The sequence below is a fragment of the Pteropus medius genome, unplaced genomic scaffold (genome assembly GCF_902729225.1).
Source record: "Pteropus medius unplaced genomic scaffold, Ma_sr-lr_union100, whole genome shotgun sequence".
NCBI classification, from domain to species: Eukaryota; Metazoa; Chordata; class Mammalia; order Chiroptera; family Pteropodidae; genus Pteropus; species Pteropus medius.
Window position 1 is genome coordinate 5,663,149 of NW_024354500.1, and position 18,922 is coordinate 5,682,070.

At 32.1% G+C, this 18,922-nt stretch overlaps 1 non-coding gene across 1 annotated transcript; it reads right to left on the reverse strand.

Annotated features, from left to right (window-relative positions):
* Nucleotides 1-750: 750 nt before the first annotated feature.
* LOC120595277 (U6 spliceosomal RNA) lies at nucleotides 751-855 on the reverse strand. Its single transcript, XR_005650779.1, has one exon. It is a non-coding gene; the product is annotated as a U6 spliceosomal RNA (small nuclear RNA).
* Nucleotides 856-18,922: the final 18,067 nt, after the last annotated feature.

Sequence of the window (18,922 nt, forward strand, 5' to 3'; positions counted from 1 at the left end):
GAGGAAAATACAGGAACCTTTAACTTAAAATCAAACTTTGTTCAAAGCTAGTGGAAGACCAACATCCTGATCATATCTTTCAGAACCTCTTGAAGTGCAAATTTAGTCAGAGGGCCAAATATAGAAAGCTGATCTCAACCAAATCTTCAAATGGACAAAACGTTCCCTTGGATTTGATAGGGACTGAATTAGCTGCCAGGCTACGCGTGAACAGACGTTGAGTGCTTGATTCAGTTTCTGTGCTTCAAGGCAGAAAAGTCTCAACATTAGATCTTATGTTAGAGTTCTAAAACTATGTTAGGGTGGGGCAAACTTTATCCAACTTTCAAAATTATTCAAGAGAGCAATGTTTTTGATCGGTTTGTCATGTTTATAAATTTTGTGATAATATAATGGACAACAAAGGCCTAAAGCTGGAAGCTTTGTCACCCTCTGATGGACCCAAAATTATAATCATTTACCTTTTTGTTGCATTAAGCTACCAACTGCTATTTACTAACTGCATATGGAACTAAAAAATGCTGAAGAAAGCCTGGTAGACTGAAAAAGTGTTGAATTGAGAGTCAAAAGAACTGAATTTGACATTTTATGTTTTTTGTTTATTTCTATTGCTGTCACTACATGTTTCAGAGTCCTTGAAAGCAAGGCATTTTAATTAATTTATTTATTTATATTTATTTTTTTACTATACAATGAACTGTAAAATTTTACTTTTTAATTTGTTGAAAATACACTGCTTACAGGAACATCAAAAACATGGAACACCACGCATCTGCATGTCACCCTTGCACAGGGACCATGCTAATTAACTCTGTATCATTCCAATTTTAGTATATGCGCTGCCGAAGCGAGCACTTCATTTTATTCCTTAAATAAAGCTTTAAAGAAATACTGACTTTCTCATCTATAATAAATATTGATTAGACTAAGATGATTAAATCTTTTGCAGCTATAAATTTTCATAAGACAAACTCACATATCCAAGTGCTTTGTCAATATCTGTGCTTAGAAATCTAATCAGATAGATCTCAATGATAACATGTTAACATATCAAAAAATCAGCCTTTTAAATTTCCTCCACACATCTGCGCCTCATTTAGTCTACTCAATCTCAGAACATAGCAATTAGTCTAGCCCCAAATCCTGAAGTCTTCCTTTCTTTGTTTTATTCTTTATACCCCACACCCATTTAATCAGAAAAATATGTTGGTTCTTTCTTTAAAATAATCCTCACTCTGACTACTTCTCTGTACCTTCGATGTTTATGCTCTGCTCTAAGCCATTATCATCTCTAGACTGGACCATTTGCACAGAGTACTGGTATGAGTTGAATTGTTTCCGTAAAGAGTTATGTTGAAGTCCTAACACCCCTGTACCTGAGAATGTGACCTTGTTTGGAAATAGAGTCTTTGTAAATGTAGTTGAATTAAGATGAAGTCATTAAAGTGGGCCTTGGTCCAATATGACTAATGTCCCTATAAAAGGGGAAATTTAGATACAGAGTCAGACAAGCACAGAGGGATAATGCCACATGAAGATGAAGGTAAACATCTCGATGATGCATCTACAATTCAAAGAACACCAAAGATTGCAAAAAAAAATAAAATCACCATAAGCTAAGAAAGACGTATAGAACCATTTCTTCCTCTTAATGACCCTACTCTGCAGAAACCTTGATCACAGACTTCTGGCCGGCAAAACTTTGAGATAATAATTTTCTCTAGTTTCTTTTTTTAAGCCACCCAGATTGTGATACTTTATTACATTAGCCCAATACATGTACTAAGCTGTCTTCCTGCTTTCCACCCTTTGCTATGGTCTATTCCCTGACATGGTAGCTAGAAACAAATCTCTTCTAACATATTAGTGAAATCTTATTGCACTTTTATTAAAAACTCTCCCATATCTCCCCACGGGTTCCTGATCTACAGTTAAATTCTCTCTCCACTATTTTTTCTCTGATGTCATTTCCTGCCACTGTCCTCCAAAGCCAGTTTGCTCCGGTCAGACTGGTCTCCTTGATTTACTTCAAATGCATCAAGCACTTCTCATTTCAGGGATTTTACAATTGTTTCCACTTTTTAGTATGTTCTTTCTCAATATACCCACCTAACTATGGCTCTCACTTTCAGTTTCTGTGCAACTGTCATCTTTGTAATGAGTTCTTTTCTGTCCTTTTATGTAAAATAACACTCAACTCCTCTATTTCCAAAAGCTGCTCTATTCCTTTATTTTTTATAGTCTCTATCATTGTGTGACAATACAATATGTTTATTTGATTATGTATATATTTTTCATGAATTTTCTGAGAGCACCGTTGTTGTTTGTCTGTTTTTAATTTTTAGTACCCCAGTAACTAGAAGAATTCCTGGTGCATAAGAAGTGCCTAATAGTCATTCATTGGTTGATAGAATAATCAAATTTGGAATCAGCAAATATGATTTTTGAGGTAAAAAAAGATTTAAAAATGGGGGCGATAAGAGCAAGTACACATGGGTTAATTAGATATAAACTGGTATGAACTTGCAGCATTACATTCATGTAACCAACACACCGATATAAATGCCTTTTGTGAACCAAGTGCCATCCTATATGCTGGAGTTCCAAATATGAAGACAACGTTGCCTCTATATCTGGAATAGGTGAAAGGTCGACCGCAAAGCATAAAGATAGATGCAATACTAGAAGTGAAAACAAAGTCCTATGCTATCACAAATGGAGCACCAATTACTTTGGAACAAAGTACTTAAGGGAGGTTTCACAAAAAAGGGGATACTTAAGCCAGGCAGTTTGGGAAGTTTGGTGGTGGTAGTGGTGGCGGTGGTGGTGGTGGTGAGTGTGGTGGTGGTAGGTGGCATGCGGAAAGATGAATATTTCCAGTTGCATGTGAAAGCACACGGTAGACTCATGCTGCTAGAAGAGGTGATATTCGTTAGCAGGTTTCTACACAGCTGTGTGTTCCTGGCTCCCTACTTCGCTGCTCAGCAGCCGACCCTCTCTGGAAACACTGGAATCTCCAACATCCAAGAAGTAAATCATAGGAGGCTTCTGCCTTTAGAGAAGTCCCAGATTCCCTTTATTTAAATGTTCCACAAGCCAATAAGACAGGAGTCCAATGAAGTAGGAGCTGAATTTTGACTCTTCAATTTAGCAGCTGAGCTGTACATCCATCTGGATCCTGCTGCTAGATGACTCTATATGACTGAATTCCAGCTTCCTCTGCCAGCAGGAGAGAGCCAAAAATGGAGTCTGGCCTCAACTTGTAAGATCTGACATACACATTTCTGTGTTTTTCCTTTCTATTATTGTAATTCCAAATATTTCACAACATTAATATCTTACTGTATCTTTTCTTGTTGTGAATATATAAGGCAGAAATGCAGAGAGAGTTGGCGTCTCTTGATAAGCTTATAAATACCCATTGTATGGTTCAGGGTTTTTAAACTTCTCTTTGCTGATATTCAGTGTAATGTTAACCTTCACACCTGCTCTGTCTACACTGGCAAAATTGAATTTAACATACTTAATAAACTAGGAATTTTATTATTTCTGGGTACTAATCCCGGTTCTATAATTCATCATCGTATGTCTTAAAACAAGGCATTTAAACATTCTTTTATTATCTACATCTATTCAACAAGGAGCTTGGACTTGAGATTCATTGTTCTGTGATTCTAGAAAGTAAAAAAAAAAAAAGACTTCAAATGAAATTGAAAATAGTTTACAAGCACCATCAGTAGTTACTTGAAAGGCATTGAGTTTTTTTGTGTCCATTTATTTTAAATATTGACTTTTCAGATGTATGAATCCTTATGCGTTCTATTTCTCTGTATCTATTACTCATCAGCTGTCCCATCATGGTTAGAATACTGAATTTAAAGAATTTATAATTTTACATATATATTAATGTGTGTGTGTGTGTGTGTGTCTGTGTGTGTGTGTGTGTGTCTGTTGTATGTCTCAGGCAGGGGTTAGTTAAATTAACTAGGGGCTGCTTTGCAAGTAAATCAAAGCAAGCTTTGGTCTTTCACCATAACTGTTATAAATATGAGCATGACTTAAATGGGAGGCTGGTGGTGATTTCACATTACTGCTACATTTAGCTGCTTTTAAAGATCTTAAAAAGTGTTAAAAAATTCCCTGTGCATGACACATCATTGTTTTACTGAGTTTGAAATGATAGACAATACTGACTAAAACCCTTTACTTTTATTTCCTTGATGGATGGAATCTTGTGCCTCTGTACCCCATTTTGATCCCAGCAAGGCTAAATGACTCTTAGATCACATGAGAGCAAATATTCATTCCCTCACTGCCCTGGTGGCATATTTAGCTACATTTAAGGTTTAGAATAATTTAAGATATATTTCTATGGAAACTAAACACAGTACATCTTCCTAGTGAAATACAAGTTCATTTAAAAAGAGAGTTGTTAGAAAGAACAGAATTTGGGTAGAAGAATATATTTGGGTAAAAAAAAAATGGTAACAATTACTAATTAAAAATAGTTCAGGCATATATTGTTTATGTCTTTTTTGTTAAGAAAACATATTTTAATTTTCTTTTTATTTATTTTTGTTATCTTCCAATACACTGCATATCAATGTGATATCCAGTTTATAGTTTATATTTTAGAATACAGGAATCAATTCCTTTAAATTAAAAAAAAATAGTGAATAAAGATTTTTTAAATTATACTTTTCAAAATCTAACATCATTAGTAAGCTTATACAATTTCAAAGAAGGATTTTTTTTATTGAATTATAGTTGATATACAATATTCTATTAGCTTCAGGTATACAACATAGTGATTCGACATTTTTATGCATTATGAAATGATTATCATAAGTCTAGTTACCATCTGTCACCATACAAAATTATTACAATATTATTGACAATATTCCCTAAGCTGTATATTAAATCTCTGTGATTTTATTTATTTTATAACTGGAAGATTGTACCTCTTAATCCCCTTCTCTTATTTTGCCCATCTTCCCACGCCTATCATCTCTGGCAATCATCAGTCTTTTCTCTTTATCTATGAATCTGATTTTGTTTTGTTTTATTTGTCCATTTTGTTTTCTAGATTCCATATATATAAGTAAAATTATGTAAAGTTTGTCTTTTTTTAGCTGACATATTTCACTTAGCATAATACCCTCTAGGTACACCTATATTGTTGAAAATAAAAAGATTTAATTTTTTTGTATGGCTGAGTAATATTCTATTTTATATATATATAAAAACATATATAGCTGAGTAATATTCTATTATATATACAAACATGTATGTGTATATATACATACATGTACAAATACATGATGCTGAATAAAAGGATAGATATAGGGCGTCCTTGTTTTGTTTCTGATCTCAGACAAAAAAGTTTTCTGCTTTTCAACAATGAATATGATGTTAGATGTGGGTTTGTCCTTTATATGGCCTTTATTATATTGAGGTACATTTTCTCTATACCCACTTTTTTGAGAGTGTTTTCATAAATCGATGATAAATTTGGCCAAATGCCTTTTTTTCTACATCTGTTGAGATAATCCTATGATTTTTATCTTTTGTTTTGATAATGTGATTATGTGATTATCATATTGATTGATTTGAGAATATTGAACCATCCTTGCTTCCCTGGAATAAATCCTACTTGATCATAGTGTATGATACTTTTGATGGGCTGCTGAATTTAATTTGCTTATATTGTGTTGACAATTTTTGAATCTATGTTTATCAGGGATTTTGGTCTGTAATTTCTATTTTTTTGTAATTTTTTTGCCTAGGTTTGGTATTAGGGTAATGCTGGACTTGTAAAATGAGTTTGAAAGTATACCTTTGAAACAAGAATCTTTATATATTAAGAAAAATTTTAAATTATCTCATGTGATGACATTTCTGTGTATGCTATATTCACTGTCACATAATCTAGTAATGTATTGCTACTAGATTCAAACCTAGTTTATATGATTTTAGACCATTTACCCACATTATTTCTTTTTTAAAAAATATTTTACAACTCGATCCCATCTCTGATAATATTGATTGGTTTCTATTCATACTTTAAAGACATTTTAGAAAATATGATTCTGACAAGCATTTAAAAGACACATATGATTATAATGAGCAGCATATTATAGTTGTATGTAAAGGAATTAAGTAATTTAAAATATATAGATCCCGGAATCTCCCCTTTTTCCTGACAACCAAGGTCAAGCATGATTTCCTGGCTGCAATGATGAAGACTGTTTTCAAGCAGTTTTACAGACTCAGTTCTGTACGCCTCAATTAATGTATCTTCTGGGTGTGGGAGGTGGGCATCACTTTTGTAATGATGTTTATGTTAAGACACACAAATAAAATTTTTATAAATCTGCAAAACAGCTGCATTTATTTGCAGCTGTTGGTGACAAAAATACTCTGAGGACGACTTTTATATATTTCTGCTTAGTCGACAATAAGCAGAAACCAGACTAAGCACAATTAGAATGACAGGACATGTTATGCTCCTCAGCTCAAGTTCCTCTTCTGCTCCCATACCCCCTTGATGGCTGTGCTCTGAAACTCCTGCTTGAAGAATTCAGTACCCCTTATTTTCTACTTTTATTTAACAGGTTTAATGTCCATTAGGACACTTTTGAATTGATTGACTTATTGCCCTTTTCATGAAAGGATTTCAAGTGCGCTCCTAATCCAACCTTAAAATCTTCAGCCTTTTATCTCTAATTGTGGAATAAGTGCTATAAATTCATGAGCAGGTGGCTCACAGAGTTGTTAAAATATCCCGATCACAGAATACAGTCAGTTCTGCTACAATACTTGTTTTGAGAAGAGAATTTGTTCCAATGTGATTGATATATTAGGGAACATTTTAAGCATAATGCAAATTTCACATTTGTTGATATGCGATTTCCTCTTCCAGAAACACTGATGAACTCAGAAAACTGCACTCAGTAAATGAGCTGCTGCATTAGGATACATAAAATTCAGACACACATACCTCATATATCTACCAGCTACCTCAGTTCACCATGTGTACTATGAGCTACACCCATACACATCTCATGCTAGAAATTTTATCTCATTTCTGAGAACCCTCCTTCTACCATCTGATAGTAACTCACAGGGTTTTGTTCTTTTGTTGCTCACTCCCACAAGCAAACTCCACTTTTTTTTTGGAGGGGGGGTGTAAAGTGCCATATACATTGTAGTATTTATGTATTTATAAAGCAGTTAATATGTATAAAAATATACCATCATTTTTATTAACTTCTTATTTTTTAGGGCGTCATTGAAAAAGATTTTGACTGTTGAACATCTGTGGTTTTTGTTGCATTATTTTGCATAGATTGATGATTTTTAGAAACATATATTTATCATGATAGAAGAACTGAATGTACGAAATTTTCTGCATTCCCAAGAGTATCTCTTATTTTTCTAGGGAGGATATCTAACAATGCCTTCTATCTATCTATAGGAGGATATCTATCAATGAGAACCTATTCTGAAAACTTCTCATCCTTGAGAAGTTTATGTTAACTCCCTGTTGCTATCTAAATATTAAGGGTTTTTTTTGTTTTTTTGTTTTTTTTTTCTAAACTTGAGAACAGATATAAACTGTCTTGAATGTTATTCTAAAGGGTTTGACTTTTACTGGGAAAGCAGGTGGTACTCTCAAAGAAGTTTAAGCTGGAGAATGACTGAGGTAATGATGTAAATCAAGCCTATGCATGAGAGGGTTTTGTGTAAAAGTCTCTTCCAGGACACTGATTGTGTCTCAACAGCCTGTGAACTCCTGGAGGACAGAGATTGTCTTATTATCCCTGAAGATTCAATGTAAGATATCCTGCCTTAACTGGAATGGCTGAAAGAGTTCACTTAACTGAATTCCAACAGTACAAATGTGAATTCATTTTCAAAATTGTCACCGAGAGACACTTAAAAAGTGTTAATAATGGTGTAGATAATCAATTTTTCCACTTATGAAAGAGAGCATTATCAAACACTTTGGAAAAAAAAATGGTTGACATTGAGAATTGAAACAAAAATTATTTTTAATTTCTCCTAACTATATATTTGAGTTCCTGTTTTATGCTTAATAATACTGGGCACAATACCATTTCCATTAGGATAGGATTGGGTTGATAATCATTCAGTTCATCAGAAAACCAATTAATCAACATATTTCACTTCCTTGTAAGCATTCTAAGTGTCTGTTGTATATAGTTTAATGTGTTCACACTTTGGATTTTTTTTTTCCAAGAATTTTGGAATGATTATAATTATTATAGGATCCTCTAAAAATGAAAATATCAAAAATCCAATCATATGCAATATTTATACAGTTAAAACTAAGAAAAAGAATAAAAAGAAAAGTAAAACTATAGAGATTATAGAATCATGAATATGGCTTACTCTAAATGTAGTCTCTGCTGCGTAACTCTGACTTCATTTCAATTAAGTGCATATTACAACTCCCCAGGTGGGTAGCCCATCTGCTACTCATGGAAGGCAATGCCACCCAAGATCCTGGCTCTCTTCCCTGCCAATTAGTCTCCAAAATGCATTTTATATGAGTGTTGCAGAGCCTTGGATAGGTGTGAAGATTTGAACCTTCTATAGTGCTGCTGAAATCTGGTTTAAACATATACTGACAAAGGAATGGAAAGAGTAAATATCAATATAGGAACTTAGAAATTACTATAAGTGTACATTTTTATTCCTTAAGTGGTTAAATAAATTTGAAATAATATTTTTCCAGGCTTAAAATAGATGAGTCACCTAATAATAAATTCATTTTTGTAATAATGTTATCCTTCTCTGTCCTATTTCTCACTGAAATTCAAATATAAGAGTGTTTTCCAAACATTATTTAAATACAAATAACTAACCTTTGTCCTGTCATACACATTGACCTCCCTGTGTGTTCTACATGTTTTTCAGCTGTTCTAAATGATTGTATTTGACACCAAATATTTTTTATTGCCTTATTTCATGATTCTGAGTGGCAAAAATAAAATCAAACTAGGATTATTTAGGACAAATGATACAGGAAGAAAGCCTAAGGCAAATGGGCTGTTTTGCTTTCAGAAGAAGCCACCGGAGAGTGACAATTCAAGCTATGAAATAATTGATTGGGGAAACAGAATTTGGGGAAGCTCAATCGAACACATTAAGATGCTGTTATATGTCCTAAAATTAGATATCCTGAAGATAGTCTCCCACCTTCAATATATTTACCCTAGTTTCTACCTGAAAGTCCAATTGTCATGGAATAGACAACTTAAATTGAAGGTATAATGCTATTAAATAATAATCTAACAATTTAAAAAATGAGAATTGAAATTATGATTTTTATTATTATCGGATATAGTATTTAAGTGGGAGTTAATAAGAATCCCACATTAGTAATTATTTCTACTTCAACTTTTTGAAAAATTTATTTTAGGTTACTGTTATAAGTACAGTAGTCCCCTGTCATTTATGGGAGATACATTCCAAAACCTCCAGTGGATACCTGAAATTCCGGCTGGTATTAAACTTTATATATACTATGTTTTTTTCCTACAAACCTACATACCTTCCTTCCACTTTAAAGAACACTTTATGGTTTCTCTTTGGCATATCTGAGTTGCTAGCATCACTATTCTTGTGCTTTGGGGCCATTATTATAAAGAAAAATAAGCATTACTTGAATACAAGCACTGCAGTACCACACCAGCTGATCTGATAACCGAGATGGCTACTAAGTGACTTATGGGCAGTACCACATACAGCATGAATACACTGGACAAAGGAATGATTTATGTCTAAGCATGATGGAGCAAGACAGCATGAGATTTCATCATGTTATTCAGAACAGTATGAAATTTAAAACTTATGAATTTTTGATTTCTGAAAATCTCCATTTAATATTTCCAGATCTCAGTGTCTGAGGATAACTGAAACGTTAGAAAATGCAACCATTAATAAGGGTGGGACTACTGTACAGACTAATCTATTGCCACAAAAAAGACCCAAAATAGAGATTTGAGAAAACCAATAGAATTATATCTCTTACCTGTGACAATTCACAGGTCAGCCAGAATTACAGGTCAGGTAGACAATTCTGATGCATGAAGTCATACAGGAATCAGATTCATTTCTCTCCATCACTTCAAAGGAGGTTTTCCTTGCCTTCATGGTTGAAGCTGGCTATACAAATTCTTGTGTTTCTAACATTAAGAGAGGAATGAGGAGAAGAAGCTCAGTTTCCTCTTTAAAAGGTGTGATCCAGGACTTGCATGAACAATTTCCCATACTTAACTTGCAAATGAGGCTGAGAAATACAGCATTCTATCATGCAAAGAAAGAAGAGAATAAAGGATACCAGAGCAACCTCACTATACCTACTAATTAGCTATTTGTCAATTTTGTCTTTTTACTAATTTAATAATGAAATATTTTCCCACAGATATAACAGAGAAGCTTTTGAAATATATTATATCTAGTTATCTTCTGCTTTAAAATATTTAATGGTGCATTATATTTCATTTCCTACAAACCCCCAAGATCACAAGGTCCTGTAGACTCTGGCTCTTCCCTATGACTCGTAACGCGTTACATGTTCTCTTCCCGACTTTCTATTTTTCAAATGCAAAAACCTACCTTCTTTTTTGTGAACATCTCAGTCTTCCATTTCTGTTTTTTTGCTCTTGTTATACTTTCATTAAGAAATGTTCTTCCCATAATTCTATGTATAATTTACTCTTTCTTGTCCTTGAGAGTGCAGCTTAACTATTACCTCTTCAGATTTCCTTTCATTTCTCTGTATCTCTTTACCATTTTTAAAATTCACGTATAGCATGTATACTATCAATTATTATCTTGTTTATTTACTTTTTATGTATTTATATTAGATTTTCCTTTAGAATATAAGCTCTAAGGAGGCACATATCTCATTCGCTTTGTTTCTGATATAAGCCAATTTATAGAATAGTTGTAGTTACTGAAACTACTATAGTAAATGCTCAAGAGATATTTTTGGAATTAGCAAATAAATATATATTTGTCAACATGTAATGTGCATATATAAATATAATGCTTATAGTATCTGTCTGAAATCTTATGTTGTCAAATTAATGTCTGCTCTTTTCTTAATATCTTATTGAGGATTAAAAACATAATGAAAAAGGTGAGGTACAGTGCATCACCTACCTCATGTGAGATGTAGGTAGCCTCCTGACCCTAGTAGGGTCTACACAATCTGGAGCAATGTAATAATACGCTTAGCTGCAACGTGACATTGTATTTTTGTTAAGACTGTGTTACCAATGCATTTTCATTTGTTTTATACCATAGCCATAGAACTCTACTGATTAAATCCTGAACAAGCATTCAGAAGAAGAATCAATATTTGGTGATTGCAGATAAAAACCAATCTGTACTATTGACTAAAAATAAATAGCTACATCTGAATCATACTAAATAATCTTTGAATAACAAAAGCAACAAACTATTTTAGAAGAAATATAATAAATATAGTCACAAAATCTTAAAAACAACATATAATTTCAACAAATATTTGCACATATATTTATAGTTTATAGAATTTTTTAAAGGACTATGTCACATTTTGTTCTTCATCCTCTGAGTCATATGAAATAATTCAATATAGTGAAACTTAACATTTATTTCCTTCTGTTGTTTATCCTTTCAAATCGTATTGTTGATTTAAATTCTTTGCAAGACCACATACAAAGAAAGGAAGGAATAATCACCATGTGGTGAAACAAATAGTCTGTAGGCCTTCTCAGACCAGCAAACTGGACTGCAAAATAGCAGAAAGTTTTCTAATATGTAGCTTAAGTTCATCCATTTGACCTAAAAAATGATAAACTTGGAAGATTTCCTTTGATTCATTTCTCAGTTGTCTGAGTGATGGTAGAATACCAGAATCAACATTAGACAGAGCTTTCTGGAATCATCTTCAAATTAACAGATTTCTAAAGTAAAAGCCTTGGGATAAATAAATAGGGGGATCTCTGAATCCTGTGACAATCACAGTGATACTCCCCACGGCTCAATGGTGATTCTAGTAAAAACAATAACAATTGTATTATTATCATGTTTGTATTAACAACAACATGCCAATTTAATAAAAATAACAATATTTTCTTTCTTATAGCCTAACAAAAATGACAAAAACATTTTATATTTATCTGAAGGTGAATTCAAATAAGGAAATACTCTTAAAATATAACTGTTGCTTTCCTCTTTTAAAAAATGCACCTTAATTCCAAAAATTGTTCTGCATGTTATTACTACTAGAAAGATCTCTTTACATGATAAAGTAAGTAAATATTGGACACAGAGATGAGCCCATTGACTCAGATTATCTACAATATTCATAGCCATCTTCTGAGAAAACAGCCTCAACTATTCCTTGAGCATAAGTAGTTGTGCTTTTTGTTCTGTCCTCCTTGACACATTGGCCAAGACTGATTGGATCTGCTCAGATGTTTTCTCACGAAGAGATATGATTGTGAAACATACAAAGAGAAATTAATATAAAGAAGTTGTAGCAGAAAAAAATAAGCCAATGAGTTGAGGGAGAGTGTGATTCAGTCAAGAACAATATAAGGAGAACCAGAGGCAAAAGCATGATGGAGTCACTAAGACCATGGTCATCAAACTTGACTATACCTTAGAATCACTTCTCAGTGAGTTTTTAAAAATTTCAATTTCCAGGATGTATCCTATATCAATTAAATCAGAATGTATGAGATGGGATTCAGTCATAAGTATTTTTTAAAGCTCCCAGTTGATTCCAGTGTACTGCCAATACTGAGAATCACATGGTGGAGTAATGGGAAAACCTCACTGAAGCGGAAAGAGATCAGGCACCATGATATCATTAAGGTAGTTATTCCATTTTTGATGTAGTTGGGATACAGTCGTATTCTCTATGGAACCTGATAACGTAACTCCTGTCTTGTTTTTCTGTGTTTCCTTGCTCAGTCAGTTATCTTTATGATGAAGTCTGAGATAACTTGAGTGTACATATAATGTTTGCAAACTGTAAAAACTTAAAAAAGTGACAATTTTCAACCAAATCTGAATACTGTATTATTATATTAAATAAATAAAAGCCAAATAGGAGAACAAGAAGTTATTGTCCTTAATCATTTGGCAGACCCATTGCAACTTTTCCAAAATTAATATGGTAGAAAAGATTTAGAAAAGAATTAGAAATTTTTAGAATTGTTAAAAGGTGCTTGCACAAACACTAAATCTAAGATTAAAGTACCAAATAAAATCATTCAAGGCGTATTTTCCACTAAAAAAATTTCAGAAGTGCACTTTAAAAATAAAACAAAAAAGTATTTGTGATATAGAATGAAGACTTATGACTCAGAACTTAAACAAGGATGTGAGAAACTGAAAATATTAAAAATTATTTTAAATGTTAACAAATACACTACTGAGTTTACATTGAGGAATTATATGATATCCAGTTTGGTTTAAAAATACATATTCTTGCTAATATTTAAATATCAGATGTAATTTTGTTTGCACCTAAATCCATTCATTCCGCTATGTGCGAATGGAAGACATACTTTTGTATTTTAATTAAATATAGAATGTGTAACTAGTCTTTGTGGCAAGAGTATGACTTAAGTACATATTTTATTTTTGTAATAAATATAGACTTTAGGACTGAAGTTGTATGTTGACATCATAAATGGATTTTTTCCTAGAGTTTTATTAATGTTTTTTCAACCCGGTTTTTATTTTCCTAAGAAAATGCTACCATTTGCATAAACTAGTCAGATTCTCAACTTAGTTAAAGGCAAACATTAATGGTGCATCAAGTTGAGAAAAATTGGTATTTATTACAAAAAATATACCAATAGTGATTGCTGAAATTTCAACACAAGTGCATTTCTTCAGGTTTTACTTTTAATTCCATCATAGTTTTGAACTACTTTTAATATTTGTTTTCTTCCTCACTCTTAATATTGTGACAAAGAGATGAAGTATTCCAGATGTGCTTAAAATATTAGTGACATACATACTGACTTTTGCTTTACTTAAGGTTAGTTATACAATTGCATAAATAAAAGTACTTAAAAAACATATCTATGTATAATGATGGTATAATCATTAACAATGTTACCAGTGCTCTTATTAATTTATTTTATTGCAAATATGCATGTCATAAAAAATTCTGGAACTTTTTCAGAACATATTTAATATATGATTAAAATTCCATTCTACTTTAAAATAAAAATATTTTTAAAGAAGCAAAATCTCTGACTCTTAGGATCATATTTTTTGCATATTCCCAAAATAAGCAAATAATTACAGCCAAAAAGATCATGGTGGTTGTGGAGGACTCATAGGGGAATACATCCACTAACAAATTAATCTAACTGAATTTTTTTAGAAAAATGAATAACATAGCTACATTGAAAGGGATGGAAAAAGATTAGAACTAACATAACTAGTTTTGGAAAACAGGATTTTGACGGGTTGTTTTAAGGCTAAAGACAGAAAACAAAAAACAAAAATTCTACATACATGTTGAACTATAATTTGTAAATATATTTCTGCTGCCTGGTAGAGAAAGACATTTTAGTTTCTAAGCTCAATAACGTCATAAAAATAAGAAAAAATAATTTATTTTTATAACTATATTAACTATATAAAAACAATATGACTATGATCTTCATAGAATATTAGGGATTTTCACTGTTTATTTGGAAAGCCAATTTTTTTAAATCAAAATATATTGTGTCTGTAGTTTTAATAATTTCTGAAAAAAGAATATAATTGTTTCTATGTAATAAACAAATTAGTCATGAGACTCACTATGATCTTTTCCAGTAATGCGGAAAATGGATTTTTATGAAAATGACTGGACCAAACTCCAAAATGCTATTAATCTTAGGTTAAGATAAAAGAAAAATCAGATATCTTTTAAAATGATCTAATTTTTTACCCTGACGGTAGAAGTAGCTAAAGTTAGGCACTTTAGAGACTAATAATTAATTAGTCTATTTCCCCTGGAAAGAAGCTTTTAGGTTACTGAAGGCAGGATCGTCTGTATGGCTTGACAGAAATTCCTTTTATAAGTACTTGGAGAAGTGTGTTAACTGGAAGTCTTCTACCTACTTAGCTTCTAGCTATTTTAGTAAAAACTTTGCATTTCTCTCAAGAGAGGCATTTAGCTTACTCTGAAATGGACACTAAGTAATCAGGCATTTCTTAATACTGGACTAAGACAGCTTAATGAGTCAGGAGCTTTGTCTTTGAAGTTCTTGTCAAAGGTTTATTCTCTCCATTAGTATGGCCTTCTGAATCTTGTGGGCTGTGTATTTCCAAGCATGATGACATTTGTCATTTCCTTTACTGACAGGAGCCTGATATTTAAAAATGTAATTATATTAAGACAGCATTTTCTTACACTAACTAGGAAATTTGACTTTTTTCAAATACCTGAAATAAGTGATTTTTAGACTGAACCATGAGTAATTCTTTCTCTAAAACTTTTTCTCAAACTACATGATGAATTTTGATAAATTATGAAAAAAAAGTAAAAACAGAAAAGCATAATCAAACACTGTCCATATTGAGACACTAAGTTATACACTTTCACATATTACTTAATATAATATACTCTGATAACTAATAATCTTCTATAATCATTTACTGGGTGTTCTATTCTAATTTATTGATAGAGAAAAATATTTTGAACTTGCATTATTTTGGTAGTTAGTTTTTAAGAATTTTAATATCTAGTATATATTTCCAATTGTGCCTTTAAAATTTATGTGTATTGATAAAGTTACCATTTCCTAGTTTAATTGCTGTGGGATGGTTCCAGTTATTCATTCAAACAGAAAACTTTCTAAGTTTTAGAGCTTAGAAAAACAAAAGAAGAAATAGCCAATCTGAATACGTTATACCTATTATAAAATGAATCAATAATTAAAAAGCTTCCAAAACAGAAGAACCGAAGCCCAGGTGGGTTCTCTGATGAATTGTACCAAATTTAAGAAGGAAATTTTACCAATTCTCTTCAATCTCTCTTTAAATCACAACCAAGTAGAATTTATCCCATATATGAAAGACTGATTCAACATTAAAAATTAATTAATGTAATCTACCACATCAAGCGTCTAAAAAAACAAATTAAATGATAATACCAATATGTGCAGAAAATGTACATTTGATAAAATTCAACATCTATTCACAATAAAACATCTCAGTAAACAAGGAATAGAGGAAGATTTCAACTTGGTAAAAAATATCTACAAAAAAAAGAAGATAGATAATATCATATTTAATGGTAAGAAACTCCAAGCTTTTCCACTACAATCAGGAGTTTCCCTATCATCATGGTTTTGCATCATTGCTCTGGAAATCCTAGGTAATATGATAACACAAGATACTTAAATTATAGGTGTAAAGATTGGGAAAGAAAAAACAAAACTTTCTTAATTTGCAGATAATATAATCATTTATGTAGAAAACGCAAAATAATCAATAAAGTCAGTATGGAAAACAGTATGGAGGTGCCTCAAAAAACTAAGAATTGACCTACCATATGATCCAACAATCCCTCTATTGAGTATTTACCCCAAAGACATGAAAATCCATATCCAAAAAGATATTTGCACACCGATGTTCATAGCAGCACTATTCACAGTGGCCAGGACATGAAAGCAACTAAAGTATCCTACAATAGATGATTGGCTAAAGAAGCTGTGGTACATATATACAGTGGAATATTAGCCATAAGAAGAGATGAAATACTGCCATTTGCGACAACCTGGGTGGACCTCGAGACAATCATGCTAAACGAAATAAGCCAGACAGAAAAAGTTGAAAATCACATGATATTATTTATATGTGGGATATAAACCTAAAAACAACAAATGAACAGGACAAACAAACAGATATTCATGGACATGGACAGTAGACTAGTGCTTATCAGAGGGTAGCGGGGAGAGGAGAGGGGGTAGTAGACAGGGTAAAGGGGGTCAAATATGCGGTGACAGAAAAAAATCTAACTATGAGAGGCGAACACACAGTGTAAATATATATATACCTCACTGTTAAAGTGTAGATGAAACTCATTGGATTTCATAACCACTGTAACCATTAAAAAAAAGCAACTTCTGGAACTAATATGAGATTACAGTGAGGTGGAAGGATGCAAGGCTAATATACAAAATTCAACTACTTTCCTATATACCATAAATAAATAAGCAGGATTTGAAATTAAAAACAAAATGCCATTTATATATGCACTCCTAAAAATGAAATATTTAGATATAAATCTAACAAAATAAGCACAAAATCTACAATGAGAAAAACTAAAAAAACTCTGGTGAATGAAATAAAAGGAAAAAAGAAACAAATGAAGAGATATTTCATGTTCATGGACAGGAAGACTCAATATTGTCAACATATCGGTTTTTGCTAACTTGATCTATAAATTCAGTGCAATGCTAATCAAAACTTCAGCAAGTTATTTGTCAGATATTGACAAACTGATTCTCAAGTTTATATGGATAAGCTAAAGATCCAGAATAGCCAATACAATATCCAAAGAGAAGAACAAAGTTGGAGGACTGACACTATCCAACTTCAAGACTTACTGTAAAGCTATAGTAATCAAAACGATGTGGTATTGGTGAAAGAATAGACAGATTAATAGAACAAAATGGAGAGCCCAAAAAACAGTTCCACAGAAATATCGTCAACTATTCTTTGATAAAGGATTAAAGGCAATACAATGGATCAAAGAGAGTCTTTTCTATAAGAATGCTGGAACTACTGAACGTAAAAGAAGAATGTAAACACAGACCTTACAGTTCTCACAAATATTAACTAAAGATACATCATAGATCAAAATATAAAACACAAAACTATAAAACTCCTAGAAGATAACATAGGAGAGAACTTAGATAACCTTGGACATGGCATTGACTTTTTAGGTATAACACCAAAGACATGATATATAAAAGAAATCATTGATAAACTGGACTTAATTACTATTTAAAACTTCTGCTCTGAAAAAGGCAATATAAAGAGAATGAGAAGACAAGCCACAGACTGGAAGAAAATATCTGCAAAAGACATATCTGATAAAGGACTGTTATCCAAAATATACAAAGAACTCTTAAAATTCAACAAAAAGAAAACAATAACCCAATTAAAAATGATCCGAAGATCTGATGAGACATCTTACCAAAGAAGTTGTACAGATGACAAATAAGTATATGAAAAGATGTTCCACATCATGAGAAAAGTAAAAATTAAAATGACAAGATACCACTTCAGATCTATTAGAATGGTCAAACTTTGGAACAATGACAACATCAAATGTAAATGATTTTGTGGAGCATTAGGAACTCTCATTCATTGCTGGTGGGACTACAAAATGGTACAGCTCTCTGAAAGACAGTTTGCTACTTTCTTACAATAAAAATACTCCAGCAATCATATTTTTTTGTATTTGAGTAAACTTACGTCCACACAAAAATATGTCCATGGATGTTAACTGCAGTTTTATTCATAATGCTAAAACTTGGAAGTTGCCAAGATGTCCTTCAGCAGGTGAATAGAAAAATAAACTGGTATATCCAAACAATAGAATATTATTCAGCACAAAAAGAAAGAAGCTATTGAGACATGAAAAGATATGAAGGAACATTAAAGGCACATCATCAAGTTAAAGAAGTCAATCTGAAAAGATTATATACTATATAATTCCAAGTATATATGACATTCTGGAAAGGCAAAACTATGGAGACAGTAAAAAGATCAGTGGTTGCCAGGGTTAGTGGGGAGAGAGCGATAAATAGGCAGATCATAGAGGACTTTTAGGGTAGTGAAACTACTTGAATGAAACTATAATGGTGGATACATG